Below are 18,390 nucleotides of genomic sequence, written 5' to 3' on the forward strand. Positions count from 1 at the left end.
AAAAAGGAGTCACCTCTCTGGGCAGACTGCAGAAATATCTCTGGTTGTTCTAACACTTCAGCTTGCAGCTTCAGCAGACGCAAGTGTCGTCCCTGGCACCTCCAGACTCGGGGTGTGGGACAGGCCCCTTTGGAAGGAACAAAGGCAGGAGGGGATGGGATCACTTGGTGTGGGTGGGAGGCTGTTCCGCTCCGGATGAGGAGGCAGGGATGTTCCCTGACAGCCCCCAAGGATAGGAAGTGATGCTGTGGGCAGCAGTGGTTTTCTGGCAGGTGAGTTGGTTATGTTGCTCCTAACTTGTTTAATGTGGAGAAGGCTTGTCCTCAGGCATGAAACAGGTACTTACTGCAAATCCACTCTGGATCTGATGAATCCTGAGCCGAAGTATCTGTGCTTTGGTCAGGGACACAGTCCCTGGAAGGTGAAATTAGGTTCTGTTCTATTTAGCAAGACTTTTTTATTCCTGTGGCCTCCCTTACTCCAGGTAATATATTCAGCCATCACTGGAGGGGACTGACAGTTGATTCTGGTCAAGTCTTTGAGGAATAAACTGTTCCTTTAACCAAATGCAAGCTGCTGGGCTCGTTAAAGCAGGGGTTGAGGAGCTGGGGTGCTCAGAAGGTGACACTGAGGAGTCTTGAGTGGCCTTTGCAGCTGAGGTGTGAACACTGGCACCGGTGCCTCGGGAGGACAGTCAGAGGGGACCCCTGAGTTGGGACAAGCCCCTCAGCCAGTGGGCATAAGAGTCAAGAAAGTTTTGCAGGAAAGAGCAACCTCTTTTATAGGATTAAAGTGCTGTAGTTGGGAGAAACACTCAGGCACTGGGTGTCTGGGCTGCCCCTGTGAATGCGGCGTGACCATGGTTCAGATGCTGGCAGGGAAAGTGCTTCAGGGAAACTCCATCCACCCATATGCATCATCTAAATACGTGGCATGATGTTCTGGTATATCACCCTGCAAGAGTAGGGGGGTTAATTTCTGTGTGCTTAGGAGAGTGGTTAAGGAGGGCAGGCTGTGGCTGGGACATGGGCAGGGGCAGGCTTCTTCATGGAAGTTGGTCTGTGATGGCAGGGGAGCTGAGAAGGGAAAGAGACAGGGAAGAGGAGCGATGGAGGAGAAGGAGGAGGCAGCAGGTTGGATGGCTGTGAAGAGGCAGAGCGGGAAGGTCGGTGCCTAACACAAAGAGGGGTCAGTTTTTTAGGATGCAGCTTTGCCCTGGACTCCCTGGGTAGGAATCAGTTTACAAAGCTGCTGCCATGACCAGGAGTGTGAGTGGGGTCACACGGGTGTGGGACATGTACCCACATCCCCAGGTCACCAGCACGGGGATTTTCCTGGGTTCAGTGCTGGAAGCCAGCTGGTGCTGCTGAGCTTCAAGCTTCCTGTATTTCTGATCCACTGCTGGAGAAATGAAGGGTTTGCTGTGGGAGGTGTCTTCTGTTGGGCCAGATGTCACCTTATGTTGCTCTGGTCCTTCTTTTGTCTTCAAAAAAAGACATTCCTGAAACATAATGGGAGATGGAGCATTGGATTTATACATTTAAACAGATTGCTGCTTAGGTGGAGTTGGTGAGTGCGAGAGGTTTATCAGTCCTCTCTGGGGTTCCTGCAACTCCCTGCTGTGTTTGCAGAGACAGCCTAGGAGCAGGTGATGCCCTGTGAGACCCATGTCACCGGCAGCTGTGGGATGCTGCAGGCTGCCTGCTCTGCTCTTGAGCGCTGGCTGAGCCACCCTCCCAGTGAATTAGAGGTCAGGGAAGGCTTATGGAGACAGGCGACTGGCAGCACCAAGGATGCACATCATGATCATCTGCTTTGGCTTGTTAAAGGCATCTGTGATGCAGGCACTGCTGCTTGAGGCCAGGGTCTGTAGGAATCAGGGCACAGGAGCTAAAGGGAGCAGGGGTGGGAGGGCACTGCCTCCGAAGTGTGCTCCGGGAAAGGGCTTCTCTGACAGGCTCCAGCCTCCCAGCAATGCTAAATAATTAAACAACTTACTAAAATAACATTGTTAACATGCACTGGGGTAAGGATTATGAGAAAGATAAATGGGTAGTGTCCACAAGAAAAAGCTAATGAAAAATACTGTCTCATTGCATTACGTTGGGTAACCACATACAGACTAGAAATAAATGGCTACAGTTATTTTTTTGTCATGGAATGCTATGAAAACTCTGTGCTTTATGGCAATATTTGCATGAAAGGGACACCAGCGCAGTGCCCCGTGTAATTATGCATGGGATGAGAGGAAGTCCTGAAATTGCAGTATACAGAGGTACATTAAGTGACTTTTAGGGTAAAAGAGTGAGAGTGAAGGAGGGCAGTTTATTCCTTTTTTTTGGTTGGTTTTGTTTTACTCTCTGAGGGCAGCCCCAAGAGAAGCTCCCCTTCCCACAAAGGGTGCTCCAGGGTGCTGGTGAGCCACTGTGCGTCAGCCCCTGCCCAATTCTCAGCAGCGGAGACCGGAGACAGACAGCTGCGTGGAGGCAATTTTCTCTCATGGATAATTCACAAGATATAATTATCCAGGCAAAGAGAGCTGATGGCACGAAACCCATCTAAAATATGGCCCAGTCTCAAAGTGTCTCCAGGCTCCTGTTTTATCCAATAATTTCCCTACAAGAAATAGCGTCTGTGACTGCCTAGGAGGGATGCTGGTATTATACCTGTGATCTGTTGATACATCGTACTGTGCAATTCTTTTTTCCCCATTAACTTTTAAAATCCTGGTGCACAAGGCTGTGCTCCATCTTGGCACTCAGCTGTGTGTGCATTCACAGGTACGCTTTCCTTGCCAGGCTTACAGACATCCTCTGCCCTGAAGATAAAACTGCGACCAGTATCATGCTGAAATTAGTGGGAGAGGCAGCCAGTAAGTGACATGTGAAACAGTTGTCAAAGAGATGCTGATCTTCATCAGCACGAGCTCTTGCAGAGAGGTTTTGATTTCCTAGGTCCTGTGGTGCTGATGTGTGTGGATAAATGACCATGTGCTTGCATACCTATCTGGCCAGATGTTTCTGTAGGTGTAGCCAGGATTTATGGGGTTCTCTGTTGATATACATTGATGGGAGTTTGCTGAGAGTCCACAATACTTCTGCGTCCTGTGGGAAATCAAAAAACATACTGGGAACTTGCTGACTGATGGCCTGCCCTGAACTTGTGGGGTGAGCTCTGCATTCTCACCGTCTCCAGGAATGGTTTGTTTCCTGCCTGGCGCAGGGGTTTGAGGCTTCCTGGGTGTCCAGAGCCTGTCTCTGCAGCAGCTTCATGGGCTGAGAACCTCATCGCCAGCAGATTTTTTTCTGCCTGGCTTATTTAGTTCATGCTGCATCAGGTTTTGTCAAAAAGTAGCTTTGGAGGAATTGCTGATATCTGGAAGATTTATGGCTGGATGTGCTGATTGCGTTTCAGTCACAAGACTCATGATTTATAATTACATATGTGAGATACTGATGGCTCCAGGGGTCTGATTCAGGAAAACAATTAAATGCACTCTTGCGTCCGTGTCTCTTCAGGAAGCCAAGCAAGCAGATCGTGCATGTTAAGCAGCTGTGAGGATGAGGGACACTTACCTGAGTGTGGAAATTGGGGTCGTCATGCTGTTCTGCTGGCAGCAGTTCCTATAACCCACCAGAGAGAAAAGAGACCTGAATCTTTGCTGCTTGGGTGATGAGCCCATCGACAGCGCCGTGACCTCGCTAGTCCCAAGCGATAGGTTATTAAGGATATAATGTATTTCCTGAGTTCCTCGTGCAGTTTTCCACACTGGGCTGGGTGGGCCGGTCAAGCCCAAGAGACAAAAGCGCTGCTGAAGAGCTCCAGTAGTTAGCAATGCCCCATCCTGTGTTGGGACTGATGGAGAGTCCTTCAGTGACTCCAGAGATGAGAAAGAAGCCTCTTGCCGTGCACAGGGTGCCAGCTGGGAACCAGCTAGTAGGGTAAATTGTGTTTTGGATGGGCCTTTGCTGCTACTGCTGCTATGTGGTACTTAATCTTTACTGGTGTTGGAAGACAAAAGCTCATTTAATTAGTATTGAGATCGCTGTGGGGAGGAAATCGGTTTTGAGTGTTATGGGTTGTACCAATAGAAAGGCTGTTAGGTTTGGGGTCTTTTAAAGATGTAAATAATTTGAATTACCCCACCTGTTATCTCAGTCTCACAAGGGATTTGCTCTTGTAACATACTTAAAGAGTAACCTCTCATCCTTGTGTAAATAATGCAGAGGTTGAGATGGGAAAAAAACAGTGGTTTTAGGTTATGGAGTGTGATGTGAGTGGAGAGGTGGTAGGTGGTTCTACCTCGTAACGGAGTGCTTGCTGTGATTAATTTAAGCTGTTCTCTCAGTCATAGACTGGTGTTGAGATCTTCCACATTGGTTGCTGAGCATCTCACTTGCAGTAAGAGCTGTGGGATTTGTGGTGCTGCTCTTACTACATGTATTTTGGTGTATTGATCTTACTGTATGTCTCTGTGAATGTGTATATACCCCCAGAAATTCCAGAAAACACTAGTTACTGTTTTTCCTTGGGACTTCCAGCAGCCATCATCCCGTGGTGGCTTTCCAAAGCACAAAGCCATGATGTTTTCTTTATTTTAGTTTAATAAATACTGTGGTCTTTCCTTTTTCAGTCTCACTGATGAGACTTTCTCTAGGCAACTCTTAGGGCCTGTCCTAATTTCAGCCAGGCTAGAGTTCATTTCTTTCTAGCAGTGGAGGCAATGCCAGGTTTGGGAGTTGAGATGGGAGCAGTGCTGAGAACACACCCATGGTTTAGTTGTTGCCAAGCAGTCAGGGACTTCTCAGTTGTTCATCCTACCTTGCTAAGGAGAAGGGAGGGAACACAGCCAGGACAGGTGACCTGAACTGGCCAAATTCCATGCTAATTATGTGATGCTCAGCATCAAGGGTGGCTCCAGGACGCGCAGTCTTGGGGATGGTCTGGTTTCGGGGACGGCTCTGAGCTGTACAGCCGGAGCATTGCGGTCCAGTGAGAAACTGGTGGTCACAAGTGTTCCCCAGGTTCTGGGGCCCATCCTCTTTAATATCTTTATTGATGATTTGGGTGAGGGAGTTGAGTGCACCCTCGGGTGCACCACAGGTCGTGCACCTTGGTCAGGCAGCGCTACAGGCTTGGTGCAGGGAGGCTGGGAAGCTGCATAGAGGAGAAGGACCTGGGGGTGCTGGTTGACACTCCCCTGAACAGGAGCCAGCAGGGTGCCGGGGTGGCCAAGAAGGCCAATGGCATCCTGGCCTGGATCAGGAATAGCATGGCCAGCAGGACCAGGGAGGTGACCATCCCCCTGTGCTCAGCTCTGGTGGGGCTGCACCTTGAATTCTGGGTTCAGTTTTGGGTCCCTCACTCTGCTGGTGAAGGGGCTGGAACACAAGTCTCATGAGGAGTGGCTGAGGGAAGGAGCCAGTTGTGGGGTAAAAAGACCCTTGTGTTTGGAAGCCTCACCTGGTATATCTGAGAAGATATTTGTGTGCAGGTGTTTGGTTAGAGGGCTCGGATGTGTGTGAGTGTCACAGCAGCTGCAGAACCCTTATGGAGCTTTTAATGGCTTCCTATAAAAATTAAATCAATCATCAAGATAAAATAATGGCACTGGCAATCCATCCCTGCCCCGAGGCCCCTTCTCATAGGCAGCTCCAAGAAAATAAAACTGTGCTGACTACCCCAACACTCTTTCTTTTCACACCTGAAGCCTGATTCTGCTCCAAGCCTTACAGTCAGTGCCATTGCATGTCCAAGGGGTCAGTGTTCTGCTGTCAGGTTTGAAGCAGAAATTCCTCTGACTGTGAAGTGTGTTGGACCAGTCCAGCATGGGAACAACGTGGACACTGGCCCACAGGCAAGGTTTGGTTAACGCTTCTGGAAGGAGAGGTTCTGTAAGCATCATCTCGTGTAAGCATCAGAATAAATCAAACCCCAGCCATCCTTGGCTTTGCTGGAGACTCATGCTACCGAGTATGTGGCTCGTAAAGTTAAAGGCTGGTTGGCATGGGTCAGAACAGAGGTCTCTGAAGATTTGAGAATGAGCTAACAGGAGAAATGGAGGGACTGCTTTCATCAGTGTTTAACTGAGGCCAGTCTTGTTTGGGCTCAGATTCTGGGAGAGGGAATATTGAGGTCAGGATCATGGCTTCCATAAAGTTTGTCATCCGTTCTCCAGATGAAATTACAGCCATCAGGGGTTTTACCAGCTTGCAGAGCACTTTGACAAGAACCTTTTCCGTTTTCCAGTTCAGGTTTTCCTGTCACCGGGGTAGGAGCAGGGAAGGGGTGCAATTGACTTCCCTGATTTTTATTTTGAAGATACTGGGGAGAAGTGAACCCCAACTCGCTGCTACAAAGTGACTTTCACCCGCTGGTGTGCTAATCTAGAACATCTTCAGCCTCACAGAGATTCCCTGTGGTGTAAGAAACCCGTGGGCGGCGGGCAGCTCCCATCGCCTGTCTCATGCCTTTTGATGAGGAATTCTTCGCCTGGTCATTTTTAATGTTACATAATTTAGTGCAAAGCATAAAAGAAGTGTGTCTAATAATCTGTAATAGTGTCAGGTTTTACAAGATGAACGGATTTATGGCGCTGCCTGCAAGACTATCAAGCCTCTGGTGAGGGTGCACCTGAGATTTCAGCATATGGAGCTGGTTTAGCAGCAGCCCCTGTGAGGACCAGCGACCTCCACGTACCTTAGAGCTGCGTCTCGCTTGAGTCTCTGATGTTTGTAAGACTGTCCTTGGGTTTGCAAACGTTGGCTGCAGCCAGAAGCTGGAGTTGATCCTGACCTCAGTGAAATGGGATGAGGTTCCCACCAGACACCAGGGTTTGGTACTGGACCCAACAAGGATTTTTCTGTAAACTACAGGAAAGCTTCTGTAGGAAAGGATTGGTGTTTCTGCAGCTTCTGAGCATCATGGCATTGCAGACACCAGCATGGCATGGTATGGACACAATGGGGGGATCTGAATGGGCTCATACTCAGCCCCTTTGGCTAAGTGACCTTGAAAAGGCAGCATTTGTCAAGGATTTTGGAGCATGGAGTGGGATTAGGGTGCAGTATTAAGCTTCCCTAGAGAAGACCCTGTTTCTCCTAGGATGGAGGAGACCCATGCCTTGAATCCTGAGCCAGCTCAGTGCAGATTTAACCCCGTTTGCAACCAGGAGCCCTTTGCAGCCTTGTGTCCAGGCTTGTTGCCAAACTGAAGGTGTTACTGGAGGTGAAGCACCAAGGCAGGAGGGCTTCTTCCTGGAGAGCCTTTGGACCTGGCGAGGGACAGTTAGTCCATGGGAGGTGAACAGAGGGCGCAGGGAAGAGAGCAAATCCTCCTTCCTGAAAGTTCACCGGTCGTTTATTGGTGTAAAATGGTAGTGTAATCCCTTTCTATAAAGAAAGCAGGCTGGCCATACTGGAAGCATTTGCCTTTTATATTTTTAAAGCTTTGCAGAAGAGAAATATTTCAATTAAAAAGAGAAAAAAAGAGGAAAAAAAAAAGGCATGCTCCTGATTAAAAAAAAATTAAAAATAAATCATCCACCTGACAGAACTTTTCATCTAAGCCCAAGTCACAAAACCAGCCTTTATTGATGTCAAAATTGCTTTAGAAAGGAAAAGAGTAAACAGGATTTGGCCTTTAATTTGTGAGGAGGGTTGGTTTTTTTCAGAGGCATTAAAGAGACAGAAGAGATGGGTATTGAATTATTTAACAATTGCTAGAAAAATTAAGCTTCAGTCAGCCTGTTTTCACCAAAATAATCTTATGAATAAAAACAAACCAATCTGGGGCGACACCAGTACACAGAACTCACGTCCTGCTGACTGGAGCGGTTCAGAGTAGCTTGTGAAGTGGGTTTGCATGTCAGAGTCAAGCGAAGCCTCTTCTGTGGTCTGTTCACACATCCCCGAGGAGAAGCTGCCACTGACGGATCACACACGCGTCTTTCCTCTCCAACATGCAAAAAGGAGTTGGGGAATTTGGTACTTTGAATTTCTTTCTTTTTTGGTTTTTTTTTTTTTCCTTCATGGATGGCATTTCAGTGATTTATTGGCCAAACCCAATCTATTCTCATTAAGGAGCGGGTATTTAATGACTTCCAAGGTGGGTATTCAAAACAAAGGAGTGATAATCGAGCTGATTAGGCTCGGTGACAAAATACAGCAGCCCTTCATCAAACAGACTTAAAAGAGTGTTTGGGAGTGAGTGCTGAGGGTGATGATTTTCTTTCATGTGCACTTTCATTCTCTGTCCTTCTCAGGGAGCGGGGCATAAATAGGCAGAGCTGGAATTAAAGGGAAAATGGATCCTTGCTGTTGCACCCGGCGGTGGATGCAGCGAGCAGTGGATGCCAGGGGAGCTCCTGGCTGCTTCTGCTTGGGAGCATGGGAGGATGTTATCATCCATCCCACTCTCTCCCTGCCCAGAGCACCGACTCGCTGCTCTGGGTCGGATGGGCTGGATGAAATCTTCTCCGGGTTCAATCTCTGAATGCTTTCATGGTGCTTGTAAGATGTGTACACATGAGTGTGAGCAGCACGTTGGCATGGTGTGTGTTTAATGGGCAACACTTATCCCAGGGGTTGTTCATACGTATCCCAGGGGTTGTGTATTAATGCCGGGCTTGGTGGGCCAGAGCAGAAGGCTGCGGTTGCACCTCGGCCTACTTGCTTCAGCTGCCCTGGCAGTTAGAAGTGCCCAGTCTGGCAGGCCTGGCCAGCCAGAGCCGTCTCTCCATCCCAGGTTTCTGGGGCAAACACACAGGTTTGGCAAAGGAAAAGAGGCAAAAGCCGGGGAAAGGCAGTTCTGTGAGATCCCCGTGGTTCACCGCTGTCACCTGCTTGGGTCAGGGTTTTCTGGAGACATTCCTCCCTGAGTGTTGCACAGCTCTGGTATTTGGGTTTGATGGCTTTGAACTTCTCAGGGAAGTCAGAGGGGATGTTGCCGTGTGCTGGCTCCTCGCTTTGCAGTGGGGTAGGATCGAGACCCCACATCTCCTTGGCTACGGTGTGTGTGAGAGCAGGTCAGGCTAGTGGACTGGCATGGGCAAGCTCCAGGAACGAGTGCCGTGGGATCTCGAGAGCCTCAGTCATGTGGGAGGACATCCAATAAGGTAAAAGTCACCTGGGGAGCAGGGGCAGCAGATAAGGTGCAGAGCTGTGGTAGGGTCTGATTTGCTGGCAGCAGAGGAGTGACTGTAGACACCCACAATGTGCGACGTGTCTCCTGCCTGCCAGTCTCTCCCATCAATCACTGCTTACCCTAAAGACAGGACTTCCCTGGGAGGATCTGTTTTGCAGTCAGTCCATGCCCAGATCCAGCACTAGCTGTGTGAGCACAATGAGTTGGGGGCAGGTTGGGTCTCGAGCAGGCACTGCTGTTCTGCACAGCGGGCCCTGCACACGCATCCTGCAGTGGAAGAATCGCTGCTCTGGCAGAGACAGCTTGTCTCCAGAACACGGTCCCCATGGCCCCGTCACTTGTCAGGGGAAGTGACACATCAGAGAAGCTCAAACTTCAAACTGAGAGTCGGCGGGGGGGGGGGGGGGGAATTCAGACAAGTGTTTCAGGCTGGCAGTTGGATTCCTGGAGACACAGTACTCCAGGGCAGTGGTCCCCCACTGCACGTGGGTGCACCCACAATCTCCTGGTCTTCAGAAGTGTGGGGCTTCTTCAAAGAACAGCTTGAGAGCTGGCAGAAGTGTTGCTGCCGGTGGCGTTTTGTATTCATATGTAAACACGTTCAAACACGTTTTAGTTGCTGGGTTTTGAGGACCTGAAAGGCGGCTCTCCCCAGCACCTGGAAGTGATGGTGTCCAGTGACCACCCAGGGTCTGGCCTTGTGCTGTGCCTGGGGGGCTGCCTACCCACGGAAGTGCAATGGCCTTTGTAGGAGCTTTGCAGAAAAGCATCTGCTGTGCTGATCTGAAAGGGTTTGGTGAGGCGCTGGGTCATCCACCGTGGTGATGGTGCTTCCACCACCATGAGCCCTGCAGCTTTGGCTCCTGTATTTGAATCCTGTGCAGAGGCAGGATGGGGTGGGGAGATGTTGCTGGGGTATTTGGGTTCCCTAAATTGTAAACCTGTTGTACTTACAGTTCCAGGAAGATCTGGGGAGAGCAAAAAGCTGTTTAAGAGAAACGGGAGGCTGGGAGCAGAGTTTTGCTGTGATGAGCAGAGCTGGGAACAGAGTTTGCTGTGATGAGCTCTCTGGCTGAGTCTCTCCCATGACATGATGGCTGAGGAAGCCTGTTTTTTCCATGCTGGGCACCGTGGTGTTTAATGAACACCTTTCTCAGATCCCAGTTGCCTTGTAGGTGTTCTGCTCCTAAGGAGACGAGCAGGTACCTGCTAATGAGCAGTCAGGCAGGGCTTGTTCTTAGCTTGATCCGGCTGCCGCTCGCTTTGCTCTGATTAATGCCTGGGCAAGCTCACCTCTGTTTGGAGGGAGAGGGAACCAGGCCAAGCCTTCTGCACTGAAGCAAAAACTCCTCTGTGTGTAAGGAGGGCTGGAGACTGGGCTCTGCGCTGCCTGCCTAGGGGGCATCCCCTCCCTTCCTTAGTCCAGCCTTTAAATTTGCAAGCCTGGAGGCAGTAGTAATGGCAAAGCATCTCCATTCACCCCGTAGCACTAGCAGATTGCATGGCATTGCTGCTCGACCCAGCGTAGCTTGGCTTTCTGCTTCCTTAGCCCTTCTGGCTCTCTCTGTGGTTTCATTTCAAGAAAAAAGAGTTTGGGAAAAAAATAACATTAAAAAAAAAAGAGACATGAAATATTTAGGTGAACAGCTGTCAGCAGCTTTGTGTGGTGCCGAAAGGTCTCAAAGACTTGTAGTTGTGGCAAGCTGGTCTGTCTGAATGGGAGAACTGAGCTGAGGAGGAGGAGGTCTCAGTGCTGGGAGAAGAATCACAGAATTGTAGGAGTTGGAAGGGACCTCCAGAGCCCATTGGGTTCAACCACCCTGCCAAAACAGGGTCCCTAGGACAGGTTGCACAGGTCGGCGTCCAGACAGGGGTGGAATATCTCCAGAGAAGGAGACTCCACACCCCCCTGGGCAGCCTGTCCCAGGGCTCTGGCACCCTCACCGTGGAAAATTTCTTCCGCATATTGGTGTGAAACTTCCTGTGCTGCAGCTTGAGGCCATCACCCCTTATCCTGTCCCCACAGACACTGAGAAGAGGCTGGCCATTTCCCCGTGTCCCACACTTCAGATATTGATAACCATTGATTAGATCCCCTCTCAGTCTCCTTTTCTTAGGCTGAACAGCACCAGTTCATTCAGCCTTTCCTCATAGGGGAGATACTCCAGGCTAATGTGGAGGTGGAGAAGGTGCTCCAGGAGAAGGTGGATGTCCTGGCTCTCAGGTCAGGTGGAAGGGCGGGCTCCTCCCAGATGAGCCTCCAGAGAGGTTTGTCACTCCATGGAGAGAGGGGAGCTCAGGTTTGCTGGTCTTTGTAAATCCTTCCCCAAGTACCTGCGGGGAGGTGTTCTGACTGAGAACCTTTGTGGCCAAGGCAGAGGCAGCAGCAAAGGCTGGCACAAAGAAAAGGCTTGGGGATGCAGGTTGTTTTTTTGCTTTTCAAGTTGAGAGGGAATTTGGAAGTTTGTTGGTGCTCAGTGCGCTCTGTGCACAGGAAGAGATCACACCACAGGTTTTGATATGAACCTGGTGGGAAGAGTAATTTCTGCAGCAAAGTGGGCACATTAAAAACTGCTCTTACCTGGTCTGTTGGTGTTTCATAGAGAGATGGAACTGTTGGTCATAAGAGTGAGGTTGGCCACTACAGTGTTAATTATACCCGTGTGAAAAGCAGGAGTTAATTTGGATTACCACAGAGGATGAGGTGGCTGAGAGCCACAATATTCTTCTCTCTTCTCAGTATAACTGCATCTCATAGTGACTTGGGATGTCTCACTGCTTTTCCTTTTTTGTTGGTGTAGGGAAGGGATGGGAACGCTTACTAACCAGTGCTGTATCCACACAGCCTTATCTTATCACTTCAGGTGAGAGCTGTGTGGGTATCCTCACAGGAGCAGGCTGGAAATCCAGAGAAGAAATAACCTACACAAGCACTGGGGTTTGTCTTTTCTCTCTGTCCTCAGACATCTGTGCTTGTCCTTGGGCTGTTATGAGCTCGGTCACCATTTCTGAGAGAAAAAGCGATGGTCTGTTTTTCTTTCAGCTGACAAGGTCTGATGAAGGTCTGTCACCTTCCTCTCAGTGGAAACTCTATCTAGTCTATGTGATGTTTTGTTTTCTTCGAGTTGTAAAACTCTCTGTCCACTGGTCAGCAAATGTGATGCTTCTGCTGGAAGAAAATGTGGTTGCAAGGAGAGAGAAGCACAGAAGATGCTGTGTTACCTACCGACAGGGAGCTGAACCCTGCCTGAAGGATGCTCTAAAAATAAAGCAGAAAGTGGAAGGAGAGGAGAGATTCCAGTTACTCTTGGAACAGAAATGAGGTGATGGGGAAGCAGATGGCTGGCTTGCTGCTAGCTGCATCGCATTGATCCAGCTGAGACTGGGATGGGGACTCGCACTTATTGCCAAGGAAAATCACTCGGACATTTGTGAAGAATAAAGGATTAATAGTTTTATGGGACCACAGCACCAGGCTGATGGGCTCTCCGCATCCGGGACAGCGAAGCTGCAATGAGAAGGGGCTCTTAATGCTTCATCCCATAAAACAAGGAGGCCTGGAGCTTTGCAGACCTATTAGTTACCCGGGCTGTACAATAGAGGCACATTTTCCATTTTAGCAAGGAATAGCCTTGCAGAAAGACAATGTAGTCTGACTGCTTTTTTTTCCAGTGAGCGGTCCTCCTCTTGCTGATTTATAGCTGGCTTAGTCAAGAAATTCCTGTGTGCCTAGTAAAGCAGGTTCATTTTTAACTGCGAGGGAGCATTTTCTTTTTATACAGCAGTTTCTTTTTGTGCTTCTGTAAAATAGGCTTTAATATAGAAATAAATCATCAGAGCATTACTAAATTAAAAATAAGTATCAATCCAGACAGTGCTGCCAAGCCAAGGTTAAACTTGGATCAGGAGATCAGACTATAGCTTCATCAGTCTTTCCTCCCACTCTTTGCTTAATTTGGTACTTAAATGAACTTAATAACCATTTCAAAGATATGTACACCCAGCTGCTTTGAAAAGCAGTCTCCTGGTCCTCATGTTCTTATTTTGGGTCACGCGCATCATTGCACTAATGTGCTGTAACTGTGCTCCTGGATGCCACAGTTTGTTTGGATGCAAAAGTAGGCTTGCTCGGAGCAGAGATCAACATCACGTCTACCTATCTGCCCTATGAAGCCAAAGAAGAAAAGGAAGCATTTTTCAGTGGATTGGCAGGTTTTTGGTTCATCTTGTTTGCTGGTGGATCAGTTTTTGAAGGGCATTGAATGACAACATCATTAGGAGGAAAACTCACCACCACTACCGGGCAGCACGGCACTTAACAGCCCTGAGGGACAAATCAGCAAAAGCACAGAGGAGCCTGATGCTTCACTGGTGGTGTCGGGGATTGATGGAAATGTGTCCCCAGTGGTTTATTCCTCACAATCAGTGTAACCCAGGAGACAGTGTTTCTAGCAGTCTTGCATCTCTGAAACTTTTTGTCCCTGTCAAAGGCTCACTTTTAATTACTCTGCACCTCATTCCCATCAGGTAACTGGATGCCATGATGCTTTCTTTCCCTTTTTTCCTCTTTCTTTTACCGAAAATGCGATGTGGGGAAATATCCGAGTGTGTTCTTAACTCAGGGAGCTAAACCAGGAATGTTCACATGGTGCTAAATGGGATTGGTGGCAAAGTGCTTTGCAGCACCCTGGCCCCTCTCTGTAACTGCTTCCGTGCAGGTCTCTCTGCTCTTTGTTTGCCGTAATCTCCATCAGTTGTCTAGATGCCACTGCTAAACAAATGAGATGATAATTAGCATAGCAACATCAGAGGAAGTTGATTTTCCATCTGTAATAAGGATGATGATAATTAAGCATGCATGACCTCATTCGATTGAATATGAATCAATTAAGATTAAAGCTTGTTGGGAATTCTTTTTCTCCTGTGAAATTGTTCCGAGAAAGCGAGGACAGTAGGGCAGGTCCTCATGAACAGGCTTTGGGCCAGGCTGCACCCTCAGTGTTAAAAACGGGGAGTGCTGTGAGCCATTTTGGGGAGGGGATGTTCATTGGTGCCCCCCTGTCCTGCCCCAGCTGTGTGTGTGTCCGTTTTGATGAAGTTTTTCTTTTGGGAAAAAATCCACCAAGTTAAAAACTTCTCAGGTGTTTCTCACACTGTTTAGCAAAGCTCAGATCAAACATGTCCAAGTGCTCCCAGAGTCTGTGGCCATATTCCATGGGTGTTGTGGCCAACAGGGTGCATAAATTAGTTTTATAACACATTTTAATTCCCTATGCATGAGCGAACGCTGCACTGGAGCTGTTTAGTTTAAAGGAAAATGATTTATTAGAGGCAAACTGCTGAGATGAAAGACGAAAGGATGTGGAGTTAGAAGCCCAGGTTAGATGCCCCAGAAGGGAATGAGGAGTGCACATGGCAGCAGTACCTGAAAGGGCTTCTCTGGAGCCTGGATGGGAAAATGTTGGGTTGAATTCCTTCTTTTTGCCGTTTTCCAGAAGTGAAGTTTCACTGGTGCTGTAGCAGTTGGGGCCAACCTTGTCTGGAGCTCTTGGGTCTGGTTTTCCAGAGCTGTGTGAAACCTCCTAACTGGCAGCAAGATGCAACCCAGTTCAGTTTGGAGTGGTGGAAAAATGGGAAACCAAAGCTTGTGTCATCCCAGGTCAGTGCTCAGCACTTTGGGATAGGCTTCTGGGCCCTTTAGTAGAGCTCTTCCAATCTGCATCGTTTATTAAACCTGAGAAAGGATTGGAAGCACACACGGGGCATGCTCTGCATTCAGCTGCTGCTTTCCCTTTTTTGATGTCCTGGTTGAGTATTCTGAACAAGAAGATGCTAAGGATGTTTGCTCTGGGATGGTGTCATCCTTCGGTTATCTTGCCCGCCTCCTCAGATAAAACCAAACTAAATCCCATTGCACCCAGAGCAGAATAAAAACAAACGCTCAGATCTTTCTTCTCCTCTTTGGAAAGAATTCTGATTCTTGTCTCTCCCTAGGAATTGATGTGTGTGGTGGGAGGTGGCTGCTTACAATCCAGGTATGGTTCCGTGTGCTGGTCGGGCTCAGGCACTTGACTGCACTTCTGGTGGGGACATTTATGGTTCAGATTCTTGGTTTGCCTTGTATCTGGTGAATAACCGTTACAGAGCATGGTGGCTCTGTGGGGATTAGTCCTGCTGTAGCGTATGCCATGTGTTGCCTCACTCGAGCCCATGTGATGTGTGCTACAGCAGTGTGTGGCTTTAGTTTCCATACATCAGTTTGAACTTACACGTTTTCCAAATGGATCTTTTTGTCTGTCACTGGCATCATCCCTCAACGCAGTGACACATTTCTGAGGGAAGATGTGATGTGCATCTCTGATGGCACCAAAGAAATGATGCACTGTGGACTAGGAAATCCTGGATTTGTTGCATTTTCATCTCATCCTGGCTTTGTCTCATTCAGGCTTCCCTTCTGCAAGATGGGGCAGTTATAACTGGACGTGATGGGTGTATTTTATGGCAATAGACATGGGTAAAAGTGCAGAAGCTGCTCTCCACAGACACCAGAGCGACAGGGTTACCAGGGCGATGGTGGTCACTGCCAGCAGAGTTGGAATGAAGCAGCACAAGCTGTCCCTCTGGGTGGAACCATCTCTGCCTTTCTCTGTGCTGGCCCCCACCCACATTGTCACATCCTTTGGCCGTGGGGCACGTGGGACACCTCTTCCTGGTGGCTTTCCCACAGGGAGGAGTACTTCCAAGTTTCCTTCAAAGAATGTCTCTCTGATGCTTTTTATGGCATCCCCCGTGAGCTGTTGATGTGAATGCCATGAGTTCAAATCCAGCCCCGTATGAGCAGTGGGGCTGTGTATATGCTCGGCACAGCATACCACGCGTCACTACAGCACTGCGCTGTCTTCTGAGCTCAGGCATGCTTTTTGGGAGGCCAGGGGCATGTGGAGTGAAGGAGGTATTACTAGTTCTCTGCTCCCCTTCAGCGGGGCTCCAATGTGCGTGGAAGAAGGATTCATCCATGGAGCAGCTCCTCCAACAATCCTCGTGGGCTCCCAATGCAGGGCAGAACCCTTCTTGCCTGTGTGCTTGGTCTCTGCTGTGGCTGGGGGGATGTCCAGCAGGGCCAGCACACTGTCCATCCCCAGAACAGCTTCCTTGGGTTACATCTGTCCACTTCACTGTTGTGCTGCCCTCAGGGCAGACGGTAAATACCCAGCTCGGGGTGTGGTTGTGCGTGACCTCTTCGCAGTGGCCTCTGGGATGGGAAAGACCAGAGGTGACTCAATGGGAGACGACTTTCAGCAGTAATGATTAGAAGTGGGGGAAGACCCCTTCTTGCCTTGTCAGCTGCGTAAGCTTTGCTGCAGGAGCTGCGGAGAGACGACAGCTGTTGCATCTTCTGAGGCCTCATCGCACTGCGTGGAGGAAGGTAAACGTGTACATTTGAAGTGGGCATTTATAAAACATGATGCATTTCCTAAGGGTTGCAGGCTACTTTGGGCTGGAGGCAGCAGCCCCATCAAAGGCCAAGGTCTAACATCAGGGCCTCTGACTGTTCATTAGGACGAATCACAGAAAGAAGTTCTCTCCTTTGCCTCTTAATTGCACTATCAAGACCGGTATCAAAAAGGCCGGATGCGAGTGACTGGTGCTGCCCAAGATGCTATTATAATTAGAGTAGTCCCTGAACCTCATCCAAACTTACAATGTAGTATCAATTCAGGTTAAATTGGGAAACTGAGCAGAAAATTGCTGTCTGGTGTTTTGAGTGGTTTTTTGCATCTTAACATTATCTGATATTGGATCATTATGTACTGATGCAAAATGCCACCGAGTAATGGCACAGCGCTGCGAGTAATGACACTGGGATGCAAGACGAGGAAATAGAGAAATTTAATTTCTTAGGCAGTTTTGTGAAATAAAGTCAACTCAGGTACACGCTCGTTCCGATTGAATATAATGATGTGTGTCTGCAACCGAACCCTGCCAGGAATGCATCTCTGGGAGCTGGGGAGAGCGGGGGGGAGAGTTGCCATGGAAATACCACCAATGTCATAGTTGCAGTGCGTTGCAAATGGCTCATGTGTCATGGCTCATTTTCCAGAAGAAGCGGAGAAGACCGGGAATTAAGAAAAAAAAGATCTTTAAATGTTTGCAGCAAGATATGTCGGGGTGTGTGCAGGGATGGCTTAATAGGCAAATGTTTCGAGTCCTAAGTACTTTGCAGGGAGCAGGCAGCCAAAAGTGCTGCCCCGTTCCCTCTCCTTCCCCCTCTGCTCTCCGGGGTCGGACAGACCACCCACTGTCTGGCTGCCTTCACCCTGGCCCTGGGGAAACCCGGCTCCCGTGCAGGGCACCGCGGTGTCCCCCACTTTGGGCCTTTCAAGTCTTTGGCAGCCCCGTTTCTTTCTGCTTGCTTTTCTTTCCTCAGTTGTCCTGTCGCAGCCTGCGAAGGAAACCTCAGGCTCTGTGGCAGCTCTGTGTGAGGAGAGCTTCTCGTGGTTACAGAAATGTGCCTGTTCCTTTCCGAGTTGCTTGCGGTACGCCAACCGGGCCAGAGTTATTGTTTGATCTAATCCTTTAATTGAGAATTAAATTGCTCACTGTTGTGTGAACTGACACACTGCTTACTCTAAAATTGGATCAAGCCCTCAAGGGTATTTTTCTTATTTTTCTGATTTTGGGGGGGAATAATTTCTTTGCCATGCAAAAATAAATGAGGCTGCTAGACAAACAGCTTGGGTCTTTATAGCCTCTCTTCAAGTAATTATGGTGTAATTCAGGCTTCTGAAATAAGAAGCGAACAATAAATAAATGATTAACCTGTCTCACGGCACTGAAATCTCTATGTATTTTAACACTGTCCCATTTGCTGTGGTGGGGAAATAGGAGCGGGTGTGTATTTGAATGTGCAGTGTGGGAGTGATGGGAAAGGCAGAGGATGTGAAGCTGGGACCCGTGGGAGTTCAGCAGCTGGGATGGGATGTGTGGCTGCCTGTGCTGGGGTCTGCTGTCTCTTGTGGATGGCAGAGTTTCTTTGCTTAGCTCCAGTTGGCGTGCGCTGGCTTTCAGGGTGGGCACGGGACCAGCGGTAGCTGGGAGTTTTCTCAAGGCCAGTCTGTTCTGCAGAGCCTGTTTTTCAGCTGGAGAGGACTGAAAGAGCTGATGGGTTCCTTACGTTGACATAGAAGGTGACAGCAGTGGCGTATGCACCTCAGACACAGGATGAACCGGTCTGGTTTGTTCACA

At 48.9% G+C, this 18,390-nt stretch overlaps 1 protein-coding gene across 1 annotated transcript in view; it reads left to right on the forward strand.

The window, feature by feature from the left end:
- GALNT17 (polypeptide N-acetylgalactosaminyltransferase 17) overlaps positions 1–18,390 on the forward strand; it is a gene marked incomplete at both ends in the record, with an annotated part of 211,297 nt that overhangs the window by 89,692 nt on the left and 103,215 nt on the right. The window lies entirely within an intron of this gene.

The sequence above is a fragment of the Gallinula chloropus genome (assembly GCF_964237585.1).
Source record: "Gallinula chloropus genome assembly, chromosome: 19".
Taxonomy (NCBI): Eukaryota; Metazoa; Chordata; class Aves; order Gruiformes; family Rallidae; genus Gallinula; species Gallinula chloropus.